General features: G+C 36.0%; 1 long non-coding RNA gene across 1 annotated transcript; it reads left to right on the top strand.

Moving 5' to 3' along the window:
* The first annotated feature begins 406 nt into the window (after nucleotides 1–406).
* On the top strand, nucleotides 407–14669 carry LOC144291492 (uncharacterized). The gene is made up of 4 exons (XR_013358776.1): nucleotides 407–510; nucleotides 8548–8613; nucleotides 13834–13873; nucleotides 14561–14669. It is a non-coding gene; the product is annotated as an uncharacterized LOC144291492 (long non-coding RNA).
* The last annotated feature ends 1270 nt before the right edge of the window (nucleotides 14670–15939 follow it).

The raw sequence follows: 15939 nt of genomic DNA, 5'->3' as shown, positions 1-15939 counted from the left end.
TGCGCATGCGCGGGAGTCGGCTGCCGCCGCCGACCCCGCCCCCACTGCTGACCCCGCCCCCGATGCCACAGACCCCGCCCCTGAAGCCACAGACCACTCCCCCGGAGCCACAGACCCCACCTCGACCCTGCCCCGCCGCCACCGTCGATCCCGGCCGCTGCTCCGCTGCCGACCCCGACCCCGCCCCCGCCAACCCCGCCCACAACGTCCTGTCCCCACCCCGCCGCCGACCCCCCCCTCCGTTGACCCTGCTGCCCCCCGCCGCTGACCCCGCCCTCTGCCAACCCCGCCCCTGCCGCCGACCCCGCCCCCTGCCGCCGACCCCTCCCTCCATTGACCCCGCCCCCCGCCGACGACCCCGCCGCCGACCCCGCCCTCCGTTGACCCCGCCCCGCTACCGCCGCCCCCGCCCCCGCCCCCGCCCCCAGCTCGTGCCTCGGGACCCTGTCCCCGCCGCCTGCGCACCTCGACTCATTGCCCAAATACCCTATTTTTTTTGAGGAATTCCAGGTATGAGGAAACTCTACAGCGTTGTGTGGTCAGACTTGAGCGTTAGGTCACCTCTTTGTATGGCTCACGTTTAAGTTTTCTTTTTCAGTCAGCAGGTGGGTCCCCCCGCCTCCAGGTTTCATTGTTCCTGTTACTCTCGGTTGCAAACGGATTCAGGGACGTTCTCACCCCGAGGGCAGGTTGACATAAGTTTAGGATGAATGTTTTCCGTCACTCGTATACTTACGTTCTAAGTTTGCGATTTCAGTTAATCTCGACTATACTGACAAGGCAGTTGATTTCGATTTTTTTTTTTTTTTTTATGTCAGACAAATGAAGGAAGGTTTCGGGGGAAATCAGTTAGTTAACAGGCTTTAAAGAATATAGCGATTTTACAAAGCAGGATCCCATAGTCAGGTGAAAATTGTGCAGCCAACCTACATGTTAGAAAAATAGAGAGATGGCTCACATTATAAAGAGCATTCTTCTCTGCAGACATACAAAAACTGCTGTGAACTGCTATGCATTATAGCAGTTCCTTTTGGTAGTGATGAGGAATTTCCCGTGGAAGTGGATCTTTAACTGATGACGCTTTCTGTTCCGAGAGTTCTTGATCAAGGCTAAGGGGGTATGTGTTGTAGCTTACAGCGAATGGTATTGCTCCCTAAGACAGCAGAGCTGTCTAGAAATGTCAATTCTGAAAAAAACAAGAGGACACTTTAGCTAATATCTAAGAACTAATGTCTTTCAATAATGAGGTTTCTTTAAGTCTCATGCTTTGTTGTAGCAAATAGGAGAAGGGCAAATACACTTACCTTAATAATACTTAAATGGGGAAGTATTCCATACTAATAATACTTAATAATACTAATATCAATACTAATACTACTTAAATGGGGAAGTATTCTATTCTAATAATACTTAAATGGGGAAAGATTCTATAAATCTTTACCTAAGCAACTTAGGGATCATTATTATTAAATACTATTTTACAAGGGATTAAAATCATCTAAATCAATATTACCCTTACACCTACTCACCTATATACTCATAAAAGCTGAATTTTCAGTGGGATGGCATAGTCTAGGGATGGCAAGGCTTGGGAGAGCTTATATTTAAGGGGTTAAAGCACAGGGATGTGTGAGGGTTGGAAGACAATGTTCCCTTCATGAAATCTGTCAGGAAGGCAAAGAGATGGAAGCATTAAGATTTCCTTTAAAAGTAGAAGCATGGGTGGCTCAGCGGTTGAGCACCAGCTTTTGGCACAGGGAGTGACCCTGGAGACCTGGGATCGAGTCCCACATCAGGCTCCCTGCATGGAGCCTGCTTCTCCCTCTGCCTGTGTCTCTGCCTATCTCTCTCTCTCTGTTTCTCATGAATAAATAAAATCTTTAAAAAAATAAATAAAACAAATAAATAAAAGTAGAAGCATGATTAAGCTCTGGGGAGAAAGGAAGAAGAAAGGAAGAAACTCAGTAGGAATAAAGGATTTGGAATGAACCATGAGGACTAACATTTATTTATTGTCTGCTGCATGCTAAATACTGAACTTTATGTTTTGCAAAAGTTATTTTAGTTTTTATCTATTTATTCATGTTCATATTTAAGTATTAAGTTCCCAGAGAAAAATGATAGATTATGGGTACTCAGTTTAGTACTGAGTATCAATGTCAAGTTAGTTTTTTTTTGTTGTTTGTTTTCTTTTGGTTTTTTTTTTTTTTTTTTTTTAACTATCTCTCTAATTTTGACAGGGTGCGAGATAGGGTTTTGTCATGGACATAGCTAAAGGCATGTGCGCGGTGAGTAGGTGTACTATCAGGCAGTAAGACTTTGGAAGAGAACAAGCAGTAAAGCAGATTCCCTGTGTGAGCCATTAAGTTTCTGTGCTAAAACTGTGCTCTCAGACTGAGTTTAAGATAAGAAGGGGGGGAGCCTGGGTGGCTCAGCGGTTTAGGGCCGCCTTCAGCCCAGGGCGTGATCCTGGAGACCTGGGATCTAGTCCCACATCGGGCTCCCTGCATGGAGCCTGCTTCTCCCTCTGCCTGTGTCTCTGCCTCTCTTTCTGTGTCTCTCATGAATAAATAAATAAAATCTTAAAAAAAAAGAAAAAAGATAAGAAGGGTCTTGGTTTGGGGAGTGGTTGATCATGTATGTGAAACTGATACCAACCCACGTGTGGCCAGCTCCTTCTTGGTAAATTGATGGTCTTTATATTTTTATTATCCAGTTTTCTGAGTCATTAAAAACAATAACTGGGATCCCTGGGTGGCGCAGCAGTTTGGCACCTGCCTTTGGCCCAGGGCGCGATCCTGGGGACCCGGGATCAAATCCCACATCGGGCTCCCGGTGCATGGAGCCTGCTTCTCCTTCTGCCTATGTCTCTGCCTCTCTCTCTCTGTGACTATCATAAATAAATAAATAAATGAATAAATGAATGAATAAATAAATAAATAAATAAATAAATAAATAAATAATTAAAAACAAAAAACAATAACCACGGTGACGCCTGGGTGGCTCAGTGGATGAACGTCTGCCTTCAGCTCAGGGCGTGATCCTAGGATCTGGGATGGAGTCCCACATTGGGCTCCCTGCGGGGAGCCTGCTTCTCCCTCTGCCTCTCTCTCTCTCTCTCTGTCTCTCATGATAAATAAATAAAATCTTTCAAACAACAACAAAAAACCCACAAAACAAAAACCGTATTTGAATGTAACACAAAAAGAATACACTTATCACGTAAGTAGATCTAATCTATATTAACCAATGTAAACTTACATCCTAACTGTGTCATCCGAGATAATAGCAATTTTGGGGTTTGTTTCTAATACTTTTTCTAGGTTGATTTTTTTTTCTAAGTTTACCACTAGTAACCTGAGAGTTAGAAGGTGGTAACCATTACATCCTCAATGGTGTTGAAAACTACCTAGTGATTCCCACACTGAGACATCAAAAAATTAATTCAGTTACATTTCTTCCTAACTCATGTGCTTTCTTTTTTTTTTTTTTTTCTCATGTGCTTTCTATCCAACTTAGGATCGTTTTGCTAGTAAGAATTGCAATTTTCCCCAATTAATTCTAGTAATCTTAACTCTTTTTATGTTTTTATTGTCTATGGATTTGTTTGCATCATTCTATAACTGTCATCCCCATTGTTATATCACATATGTTTTAAGTTTGAAATCCAGTATTTACTACCTGCTTATTTATGCTAAATGCTGTATTTCCCCCAATAACATGTCCTTATTTTGATTTGCCTTTTGGTTATTAGAATTTCTTTGTATGATCAGAATTCTCCAGGTCTTGGGGCACCTGGGTGGCTCAGCAATAGAGCCTCTGCCTTCAGCCCAGGGCGTGATCCTGGAGTACCAGAATCCAGTCCTATATCAGGCTCCCTGCAGGGAGCCTGCTTCTCCCTCTGCCTGTGTCTCTGCTTCTCTCTCTCTCTCTGTCTGTCATGAATAAATAAATAAAATCTTAAAATAATAATAATAGTTCTTCCGATCTTAAATCTTTGACCATGTCTTTCTGTTGTTTTCATACTCTGATGACTTATGTCATGCTTTATTTATTAAAAAAAAAAGAATTATTGATCTTGTTACATTAACTTCTGGGGAAAAATCTTTGTTGGGAGAAGTTTGAGGTCAGTTGTTTTTATAATGGGTGACTTTTTTTGTTTGTTTTTAAAATATATCTTAAGAATTTTTGAATTTTCCACATTATGTCTAGTATTATTAGGAATTAGAGTTTTTAATTGAAAATAGCATCCTTATTCTATTTACAAATGCATTTTTTTCATTCCATTTCTGGGATTTGTGATTTTATTTTTATATATTTGATTTTTTAAAAAATCTGTGTGTTCAATTTTTACTTTTAGTCTTCTATGTTGATGAGGTTTTCTCTTAACTATTTCATGTTTTCTTCCCTATGTACTCTCTGCAATATTCTTACATTTCATTTTTGCCTTTTCTTTGTTTCTCAGTTGTAGTTTTGTGTGTTTATGTATGTGCTGTTTGTTTCTAATTTAGATAACACTTTTGTGACGACATTGCATTTGTGCTTTTGTTCTCTGTTATTTTTTTCTTTGAGTCTCCTTTTCATTTCCTTCTGTTGGTTTTTGGTATCATGTTGATTGTCCTCATAGAGAAGATGTTATTTTCATTTTCAACATTGGCACAAAATATTTATTGCAGAATATATCTCTTATGGTGGGATATTGACTTGCAAAATAATTTTTCTAAAATTTTTCTTTGTTCTACATGTTTGTTTCTTTTCATTCTTTTCTTTTGTCTGTAGCAGTTTTTTTCCCCTTTTCTTTTCCTTCCCCGCCCTTTTTTTAACAGTGTCCTACCCATGATTGTTAGACATGGGTAGCTCTTTGTCATTTATTCATCCATATGTAATAAGGGTGAATTCTCCTGGACTACCTCTTGGCTTCATTTATGCCCTGAGTGACTTTCTTCTAACGTGTAATTTAAGAGGTGGGTAATTGTAGCCAATGTTCTTCTCCATAAGTAAGTGGAAGCAAAGCAATGGCTCAGCCTCAGTACAGTTTACTTTATGTTAATTTTTTATTTAATTTTACTAACATTTCCAAACAACTCCACACATTGCATCTGTATCTCATTACATGGCAGCTGTCTTTAAGCTTCAAGCTTTCATTTTGAGAAAGGTTTGTCAGCATTTGTGGATATTTATTCCCAGGTTATTACTGCTACATAGCTGTCTCAGTTGTTCTCCAGGCCTACAAAAAAAAAAAAAAAAAGAGTAAAACAAAAGAACATACAACGTATGAGTTTCAGATATGTCACTCTTAATGTTTGGTGGTGTATGACACTTTCCAAACATCTTTTCCTGGGGCCCACTCTCCTTCAGTGACTCCTCCCATATTTCACATTTCTCTTGTCTTCACTAACTTCCTATTTGTTGTTGTAGAAAATTAGCTCTGCACTATGATTCCAGGTTTATTGTCTCATTTCAGGGCTTTTTCAGGAAACCAAAGGGGGAAAAAATAAAAGGTTGGATATTGGAAGTTGTTGGTCAGTGATTGTTATTGCATCTGTTCAATAGGAAGAGACTTTTCTCCTTTTAGATATTATGCTTTCTGTTTTGATTCACTAATGTTACCCACCAGGTTGCTTATCTGCCTCTGTTATATCTCTTTTCTTCCAATTGGAGAATATATATTTAATGTATATTTTAAAGAATTTTACCTATTCAATTTTTCTCTTACTACAAAAACTTTTCATTTCATTTGTAAAGGTTGTTATGGTTTAGATAAAAATTTGTAGCATTTTCTATTACGTGTCAGGAATAACATTGTTTGCATCTATTAAAATGATGGATTTTTGATTAAACCATTTCCCTCACAACCTTTCGTCTTTTTTTTTTTAAAGATTTTATTTATTGAGAGAGAGAGCATGAGCAATAGAGGGGAGGAGCAGAGGGAGAAACAGACTCCCCACTGAACAGAGAGCCCAATGCCTGACTCAATCCCAGAGCCCTAGGATCATGACCTGAGCTGAAGGCAGACACTTAATTGACTGAGCCATCCAGGTACCCAAACTTTCACCTCTTAAACCAAGCTGCTGCTTCTTCTTTTTTAAATATTTATTTATTTATTTATTTATTTATTTATTTATTTATTTGAGACACAAAGAGAAAGAAAGAGACAGAGACATAGGCAGAGAGAGAAGCAGGCTCTCTTCATGGAACTTAAGGTGAGACTCTATCCCAGACCCGAGAATCACACCCTTAGCCATGGGCAGATGCTCAACGGCTCATCCACCAAGGTGTCCCTTAAACTAAGCTTCTCAAACTGAAAGATTTATTGCCAGAGGCACTGCAGGGTCTCTTTACCAAGACAATATCTACTGTATGGTAGAGAGTTCTATTGAATTTTGTCTATAGCAGTACTATACAGTAGAACTTTTGACATTGATAGAAATATTCTATATTAGCACCATCCAATATGTTAGTCACATGTTGCTACTGAGCACTTAAAATATGACTAGTACAACTGAAGAACTAACTTTGTTTTTCATTATTTGAATAGTCAGAATGGTTAGTGATCATTAAACTATTTTGAAGAAGACAAAATTATATACAGAAGGTTTTGCTGTCCATTGTTAAGGCTTTGACCTAAACTGTTGTCATATAAAAGGTTTATACAACATTAAGAAACAAATGAAAGGCTTATTCATTCTGAAACCAAGGACATTTTGAAGGAAGGAGAAAATATAGAGAAAAGCCACCTCAATGTTTCATAAATTTCCCTCTCTAGATTTGGTCTAGAGAGAGATGTACATTATTACCTAAGTATGGGAAACATTGGGTAGAAAGATTTTCTCTGTTGCATCTAGTAAGTATAATCCTTTGATCTCATCATCTGCAGATCATCCAGTGATAAAATAATAACAAAATAATCTTGTTAGTAATATTCAGCCTGGAATTATCTAAAATCTCTTAAGGGCTTTTTGAAAGCAGGTGACTTGAAAGTCCTAGACATAACCAGTGCTCAAAGTAAAAGGTGATGTGAACTCTGAGTTGAGACTGGAGGTGATCCACCTAGTGAAGGTTTCTGGTTAGGAAACTGATAGCACTTCTGCTTAGGAAACCAGGTTTCTGGTTAGGAAACTGATGCTTGCTTTCTTTCTTTCTTTCTTTCTTTCTTTCTTTCTTTCTTTCTTTCTTTCTTCTTTCTTTATTATTTTATTTTTTTCAGTATGGTAAGTGTATTCTGTAATCTCTATCTCCAGTTTCACCCACCCTCCCATCCACCTGTCTTGGTAACTATAAGCTTATTCTCTACAGTTAGGAATCTGTTTCTTGGTTCTCTCTCCCTCTTTCTCTCTCTTTTTCCTTTCCTTTTTTGTTTTATTTCTTAAACTCCACATAAGAGTGAGATTATATGGTATTCTTATCTAACTGACTTATTTGACTTAGAATTATACTCTCTAGCTCCATTCATTTTTTTGAGATTTTATTTATTTATTAATGAGAGGCATAGAGAGAGAGGTAGAGACATAGGCAGAGGGAAAAGCAGGTTCCCTGTGGGGAGTCCAGTGTGGGACTCAATCCTGGAACTCTGGGATTACACCCTGGGCCAAAAGCAGATGCTTAACCACTGAGCCACCCAGGCATCCAAGCTCCATTAATGTTATTGCATATGGAAAAATTTTATTCTTCTTTATGGCTGCATAATATTTCATTGTATATTTAGACAACATCTTATATATCCATTCATCTATCAATGAACTACTTCCATAGAACATTTTAAATTTTGAACCATATAGAACCAAACCTTACATTTCTGCTATCCAGCAATTTAGATTTTATGATTAAGGTAATGTTACCTTTTTACTTATATAGTCTAGATCAGATGTCAGCAAACTATATCCTGGGCTGTAACTGTTCCACTGCTTGTTTATGTAGATAAGTTTTACTGAAAATCAACTCCAGGGGCACCTGAGTGGTTGGTTCAATGTCTGATCTTAAGGCCCTGGCATTGAGTCCCTTGTTGGACTCCCTGCTCAGTGGAAAGTCTGCTTCTCCCTCTCCCTCTGCCCCTGCTCATGCTCTCTCTCTCTCTCTCTCTCACTTTCTCTAAAAATAAAAATGTTAAATTAAAAAAAATATTAAAAAAAGAAAAAATTAGCTCCACTTATTTGTTTATGTATTGTATATAACTACTTTTGTTCTACAAAGGGTTGAGTAGTGGAGAAAACAACTAAATAGCTCACAAAGAGTGATATATTTATCATTGCCTTTTTCAGAAAAAACTAAATTTTACTGTATAACAACCCACAAAAATCAATGGCTTAATACGCTGACTATTACATCTTGCTAATGCTTTGTCTATCACAGATTAATGGGAACTATGCCCCACAAGTTGATCAAGAACCCAAATTGATAGAAGCTCAAGCTTCACTGTATGTGATCCTTGATGACCTTGAATTACACATCAGAGAAAGAGCTAAAGGGAAGGGGTGTTGCATAATGAGTTTTACATGCTTCTGCTTAGAAATGATATATATATTCTTTCATTCACAACCCATTTCCCAGAACTAGACCCAGGGATTGCCTACCAATGAAGAGAATGGGAAATGCTGGAAAGCTAATGGATATGCAGTGAGTACTAAGTGATTCTGTAAAAATTAAATAAATGACAAAGCTATATTTTTCTTCTCCTCTAGTTGATATGTGAATGAGTTTCAACTCATGGGAATATCATATTTTCTCTGACAGAGATGTTGCAAGTTTATCATATTAGTTTCTTCTCAATTTTAGAGTTGCTTGTATGTTTCAGGTGTATTACATATGTGCATATATATGTATGCCTATATATATATATATATAAATATATATATATATACACAAACCTATACCATATATATGTCTATATAAATACATACATACACACTATATGCATTTTATTAAATTTTGGATGAGGATATGTTTTGCTCTAATTTTTAATTTGTCATCTTTACCTGAAAATTCAATTTCTTACATATTAAGGATACATTTTATTATCACTTTGAGATACATTATTGTTACCTCGGTTTGTACTTTCTGTTTTTTTATGCTTTGTTTTTTTTCATCTACCTGCTATTTACTTATAGACACCACTATTTACTTTAGCTTTACTTTCTGACGGGCATAGATGGAATTTTTTAACATATTTGTTTAATAGGATGTTTAGTGTTAAGTTTAAAAATATACATTTAATATAATTTTTCAAATTCCTCAAATTATCAGTGAAGTCATATTATTTCAGGTTTCCCATGTTTCTCAAGGGTAGGGGGATTCTTGCTTAACTCACTTATTAGGATGCTTGTGAAAACAGTATTTTACAAAAAAGTGTACAGATGGGCCTAGGAGAAGGTTCAGGAGCCTGACTAAAATTTGATCAAGCAAAGAATATTTGTCAGTGCCTACTCATCACACAAGACAGATCTTGGGTAACATTTCTTCATTGAAATTTTCCATGTCCATTCTCCCATAAAAGCTGGTGCATGTTTCTGTTAAAGCATGTATAATGCTACATCACAAAATAGTTTTTTGTAAACATTTCTGTAATCTTTTCCCAGTTCTTTAGGGCATTAATTTTGCTGAGTTCTCAATGCTAGGCATGCCACCTCATATGTCATAGATGCTCCATACTCTTTTTTTATTATAAAAGAAATGAATATTTACATTCATATGAATGATATCATATGCTTTTCACTAAGTAATTTTTGATAGAAGTGTGATGAAGGTAAGAATTAAAGAAAAATCAGAAAGGGAAAATAGTATTTACTGAAAGCAAATCTCTTTTAAATTACAATTTTGTGAACAGCTCTGCTGCCTGAATAACTAAATTCTATGAGCAATGATTTGTCTTGTATTCATAAATATTTTTGCGAATTTGTATATTATCATGACACAGGTCATATTAAAGTATTTTATAATACAAATCTAATATTTAGTAGCCACAATGGCAATGAGACATATTAATATCGGATATTTAAAATTGGTGGTTAAATATTTACTATTTAGAAGCATTTCTTACCTGCTTATTACAAATATGCTGGTGATTTGCAATGATAGGAAAGATGTCGACATATCTTTACACAGGGAGCCAGATGGCCTTCAACCATGACCTTTGCCCCATGCTATTAGCATCCAAGGGTGCTGAGAAGCTCTGGCTCATTATCCACAACCAGATGTTTTCTACTTCTCTATCACTATTGCTAAGTGGCGGTTAATGTCTAGCACAATGAGTATTTGCTTGAACCTATGATCCATGAAATGCTGTCTCTTAAAATACAAATACCACCCACTAGCAGAGACTTCTCCCATGCATTTGTAATTCAATCATTCCTCTTCATTAGAAATCCTGCTATAATCTTAGAGAAATTTTATTTAATATTTTTCCAACTTTCCCAGTTGGCAGCAAGTAAGGATATTCTAGCCAAAGAAAGAATAATGTTAAAAATTTGAATAATCCAGGAATTACTTCTGAGTATTTATTATTTCAGATTAATTATCACAGAATGTTAACTCTATAAACACCACATAAACTTCTAATTACCCCATCACCTCCAGAAAGCCTATTACTAAGAGAGGGAGTAGAAACTGTTTTAGTAGCTGTATGCCCTGACAGGTTCAATAGTCAGTTTTCTCTAAATCTGGCTGATCAAAGTCAGTCTTTCAGAATCTAAACTATTCTGGATGAATTGATATAACTGAAATTATAGATAGCCTTAAATTTGGAAGAACAAAGTATGCCGATCAAATCAGGACCGGGGGTGTAGCATATATTTATTTTACTTTGTGCCAAGCTAGGCAATATATGAAATATTGTGTCTGATGTGATTTTTCCAGATCTGTCTTTTAATTGCCTTTCATAGTCTACTGGTCTATTATGCTAGAAACAGTAGAAAGAAGGCTGAGTTACTCTGTTACTCTGGATGAAGTGAATTCATATATCAAGATCCACAGAATGGAGGCCACCCATGTAGCCTGGCCCATATCACACATCTAAACCTAAGTTAACCAACACTTCCTGGAAACACCTGTCAAGGAAACCTAACATACACCAATCAGAATTCTCCAACTCTAGTTTGTCTAGCTTACCCTAAATAGAAGGACCTGCTCACATTATAAGGAAATTCCTGACCTAGCCAATCATTCCATTTCTACATTGTTTCTTCTCACATTCCATAAAACACCCTCTTGCCCAAAATCGTTTGGGAAGAGTGCTTCATGGATTTGAGGCACTCTACTTTCCCAAATCAAGGATTAGTTTTCTTTTCAAAGACATCAAATTTGTTATTAAATTATTTTAGTTTTTTTCACTTGACATGATTATAAGCTTTCAAAGATTGTTGCAATTTTTGAAATTGGTAAGATGTGCCACAAAACTAGTTCTTCTTTGTAATAATACTGCATTTATTGGTCTGTAAGCTGTTGATCTGTCAAAATTTGTTTATTCATCCAATTAAGTATTTGTTATATGTCAGACATTCTGTGATAAACTGTTTATGTTTTGGTAAGCATTGAAAGTAGATGTCTTTCTATGGAGAATTGAGACACCATGTTTTGATGAAAGGTTCTCTCTTGCTTTCATTCTTCTTCTTACTAAAGTATGGGGCTATAGTCTTCAGTAACCAAATTTTGATTTTGACTATCTTGACTATTTTGATTTGACTATCTTATAAATATATTAAATCACATTTTAATGACATGACAAGATGTCCAAAGAAGACTTTTCTTCTTTGGAATTATTTGTCATAATTATTTGTCATTTAATTTTTCACATAACAATATAGGTTAATAAAAGGAAAGCCTGTAGATAAGGCTGTCCATATCCCATATCAAGTAAATTTAATATAATGTATCAGAGAAGATGTAGCTCCAAATCAGGGCTAATGGCTTATTGAGCAAATATGATTGAAGCTAGATTTTATACTGTACTTAAGCATAAACTTGGAGACTGTGAAATACAACCTTATAACTATATGCAGAGATACTGCCCTCAATGTGCTTTGTTCCATAATTGAGCCTTACTAGATACACTATTTGACTATGGCTCACTTTGACTTTATAAGAATACAGTTCTTCTTTGGACTAAAAAATGATGCCAATATTGTAACACTTTTTTTTTTTTTAAATCTGACTTGTAGGCAAAATACAGTTTGCTTCTTGTATCATAAAACCATGATCATCCTTAAGCAAAGTGAACCATGTGTATTGTCTCAGATATTCTAGAAACAAAGCTAGAGGCAAAGTTTAAAGTGTTAATAGTTTGGGAAGTACAATGCTAGGATGGTGAAGATGAGAAAAATGAGAAAAAAAGGTAAGGAAATGCAGCAGTATGGTGCTATAACCTTACTTACTGTCTGTGCTTAGATATGAACTGTAGAAAGGCACAGAAAGCTGGTCCTCAGTAGCTCAGCGTGTTCACTCAGCATGTGAATTTATCTGGCAAGGTTGTTAGTCAAAGTAGGATATAGGAAGCTAACACTCCGGATTGCATCATCTTGCCTCTCAGAGGTTGGATGAAAAGCCAAACTGCATACTCTACAGTAGGACATTTCATCTGAATCTAGAGGGGAATGGGTGATTTGTTTCATGTAGGCAAGAAACAGGAAGAGGTAGTTGATAGAAGGAATCTGAGAATGTGCATAGTGTATTTACCCAATAGCCATTCTTCCTGTTTGTTTCCATAGTACTTAATCCTAATGACTGAAGGCTACAATCCATGGGTTTTAGCCCTTTAGGGTCCTTGAAAAGCTATATTGTTCCTCATCCATGTTTAGCATATTGCCTATAACATAATAGATACAAAGTAAATAATTGTTGAATTAATGGTGGATTATATGAGATAAAAAGCAAAGAGAGATAGTAATTCTCAAGGAGTAAACAGGTATAGATCTAGCTATTGTGTTTAAGAACAGAAAAGAAGATGATATCAATCCTTTATACCTTAGGCAGACCTTTGGTGCAGTTTGTCTCCATTGTTAGGGATTTTTACTCTTCAGAATATTTTCCCTCTTCTATTTTATTCAGAATAGACACCAAGTAGATTATAGGGAATAAAATTTTCGAAAGCCTATTTACCACCACTTGTGGAATTTGGATAGGGTTCTGGAGTGCCCTTGAAAACAGGAAAATGATTCAAACTCTTCAGGATCTCAGTGAGCTAAGCTAATATCAGTGTACTCTAATTAGAATTGTGTAAATCATCTATTTCTGCAAAGTCTGCCAACCAACAAACATGAAATCATACATTCTCATGAACCTAAAAAAATAGCATATAAGTTTCCTGTATTCCTGAATAATTTTTCCTTCTATTTGTGAGTTCTCATGTAAACCAAAGAAAATTAATTATAATTCAGGTAAACTATGGATCAGTACATACTTTCTTGTTAGTGGTTTTTTTTTTTTTTAAGATTTTATTTATTTATTCATGAGAGACACACAGAGAGAGGCAGAGATGCAGGTAGAGGGAGAAGCAGGCTTCAGGCAGGGAGCCCGATGCAGGACTAGATCCTGAAACTCTAGGATCACACCCTGGCCGAAGGCAGAAGCTCAACCGCTGAGCCACCCAGGGATCCCCAGTTGTGTTGTTGCTATTGTGTTTATTATAAATATGCTCTATATCCTTTATATTATAAATATTACATATATAATTATATTATATATGATATAAAATATATTATATATGATTATATATAATATGTTATAAATATTATATTATATATAATATATTATAAATATTATTATATAATATATTATATATATGTTCCTTTTCTTCTCTTTCCTGTAACTCATCTCTATTTTTTTCCTTGAACTCTCTTGCAACAGAGACCTTTAGGCTCTAAGCTGATAACAATCATTCTTTGAGGTAAGAGAAATCATATTTGAATAGTTTAATATACACCATCAGTGTCAGTAAGCACAATACAAACTCTATTTGTATACTGAAGTAAATTCTGAGAAAATACTGATAGGAATGAGTCAAAATGATGAAACTCTTCCTTGCAAACCATGTGCAAAGTCTGTTACAATCAATTCCACAGCAGACTAAACTTTAGTACATGCATCTAAGATCCATCATTTTAATATTTCTCCATGGCTATGAAATTTTAGGAGTTGGAAAGACTCTTCAGATACCTGAGATTGAAAAGAGTGTCCAGTAGCTTACCTTATTGCTTACTTTGTATTTAGCAGAAAAGGAAATTGCTATTAATAGACATCAATAGACTGACAATGGTTGGTTGTATTTCCCTGTGAAAGACATTCTGTGTTGGAAAAATAAATAGTTTCCAATGGAGATATGGGTGTGATGTAAACGGAAGAGATTCCTTTTCCTTCCTACCCTTTGGATCTCAGAACTAGTTCTCAAACATATATTTATCTTTTTTTTTATCTACTTTGGTCACAATTGTTTTTTTCTTCATGGTTGTTACATGAGGCAGAACTATTATGAACTATCTCTCCCTACATTGCATTTATCTGTTTTGTATGACTATAGGCTATTAGAGTTCTATTCTATTTATTCAACTATTTTTATTTTATTTTTAACTTTCAGGGAATCAATAAAGGAAACTCAGGGGATCTAAAAGCTGCTGTAACATACTATGTCCCTTTGTCTGCATATTTGTCTGTATCAGTCTAATAAACTCTGCCATAAGCATTCATATTTTGTTTCCCATCCTTGCTTTTGTACAGGAATTTCATATATAAGATGATCCTTTAAATGCATTTAAAGAAATAAGGATTTTATATATGCAGACACTGTTCTGATCCATTTAGAATGGTCACAAAATATGTTAAAATATTTTTTAAAGATAAAATCATGGCTTGCATACAGTATAATAATGAACTCACGTGATCTAGTTTTTTTACTCATATACTATGAGGGAATAAGCATGTGTTATAACTAACTTAAAAAGTGAAAACAGCACAAATTTATATGAAGTAAAAAAGAACGTTAAGGTAAATTGCAAATGGGGACAAAATTTGTTTTTACATCAGGGAGAGCAATTCAATTAAAATCACTACCCAAAGAACAGGATGCACTTTATGTAACTATCAGAAAGAAATTGATTTAAGTGGCTACAATAGAGATTAAAAGTTTTGCTCAAAAAAAAAAAAAAAAAAGGTTTGCTCAGCTGATGTGCATCTGAGAATACTTGAAGACCCAGAGACACCCCATTGAAGCATCAGGGTTTTCATAGCATAGGAAAAGTTAAGTACCTGGCTTTATGATTATAGTTTAAGTACCGGTTTTCAGCTAGTGAAAACTTACATTTGGAAATTGGTCCTATTTTCATGTCTTTTGCTTAAGATCTCTGGTACATTGCTGAAAACCATTAAATCTGTATTCTTTGGAAAATATTTGTGTCAGTCTGAGAGGATTATCAGCTAGTAAAAGTTTACAAGGTAGGAGAGATAAATTGCAAAAAAACCAAACAAACAAACAAACAAAAAACAAATTAAAAATAGCAGTAGTGGCAGTCAGGGGAAACTGGGAATCCTCTAGCATTCTATTTCCATCCTTCCTCAAATCCTGTATTTACCTGAATAGGTTGAAATTGTTAATCTCTTTTATGCAAGAAAGTAAAAGAAATAGACTATTAATGATTTTAATACAGTGTGCCTTCAGAGCTTAACGTAATGCAATACTGCCCCTAAAGAAGAATGCTTAGAAATAAAAGACAACTGTGTGAAAATCTGCCTACCATCATAGCCACCCCCAATAAGGACCATTATAACTATAGCACTTTGACCACACACACAGAAAGCACCCCAGTGACCTCCACTGTTCCAGAAAATAGCTGGATACAGAAAACCCTCCACCCTAAACACTAAATAATTATTCTCTTGCGGGGTACCCAGACTGCTCACTTGACCCCTTGTGGCAACCTAGGATTCCCAAATGTAACTAAAAAAATTTCACTTCTCAAA

The sequence above is a fragment of the Canis aureus genome, chromosome 20, assembly GCF_053574225.1.
Source record: "Canis aureus isolate CA01 chromosome 20, VMU_Caureus_v.1.0, whole genome shotgun sequence".
In the NCBI taxonomy this organism is placed as follows: domain Eukaryota; kingdom Metazoa; phylum Chordata; class Mammalia; order Carnivora; family Canidae; genus Canis; species Canis aureus.
Note: the sequence above shows the minus strand (reverse complement) of the source record. Positions and strands in the feature narration are given on the sequence as shown.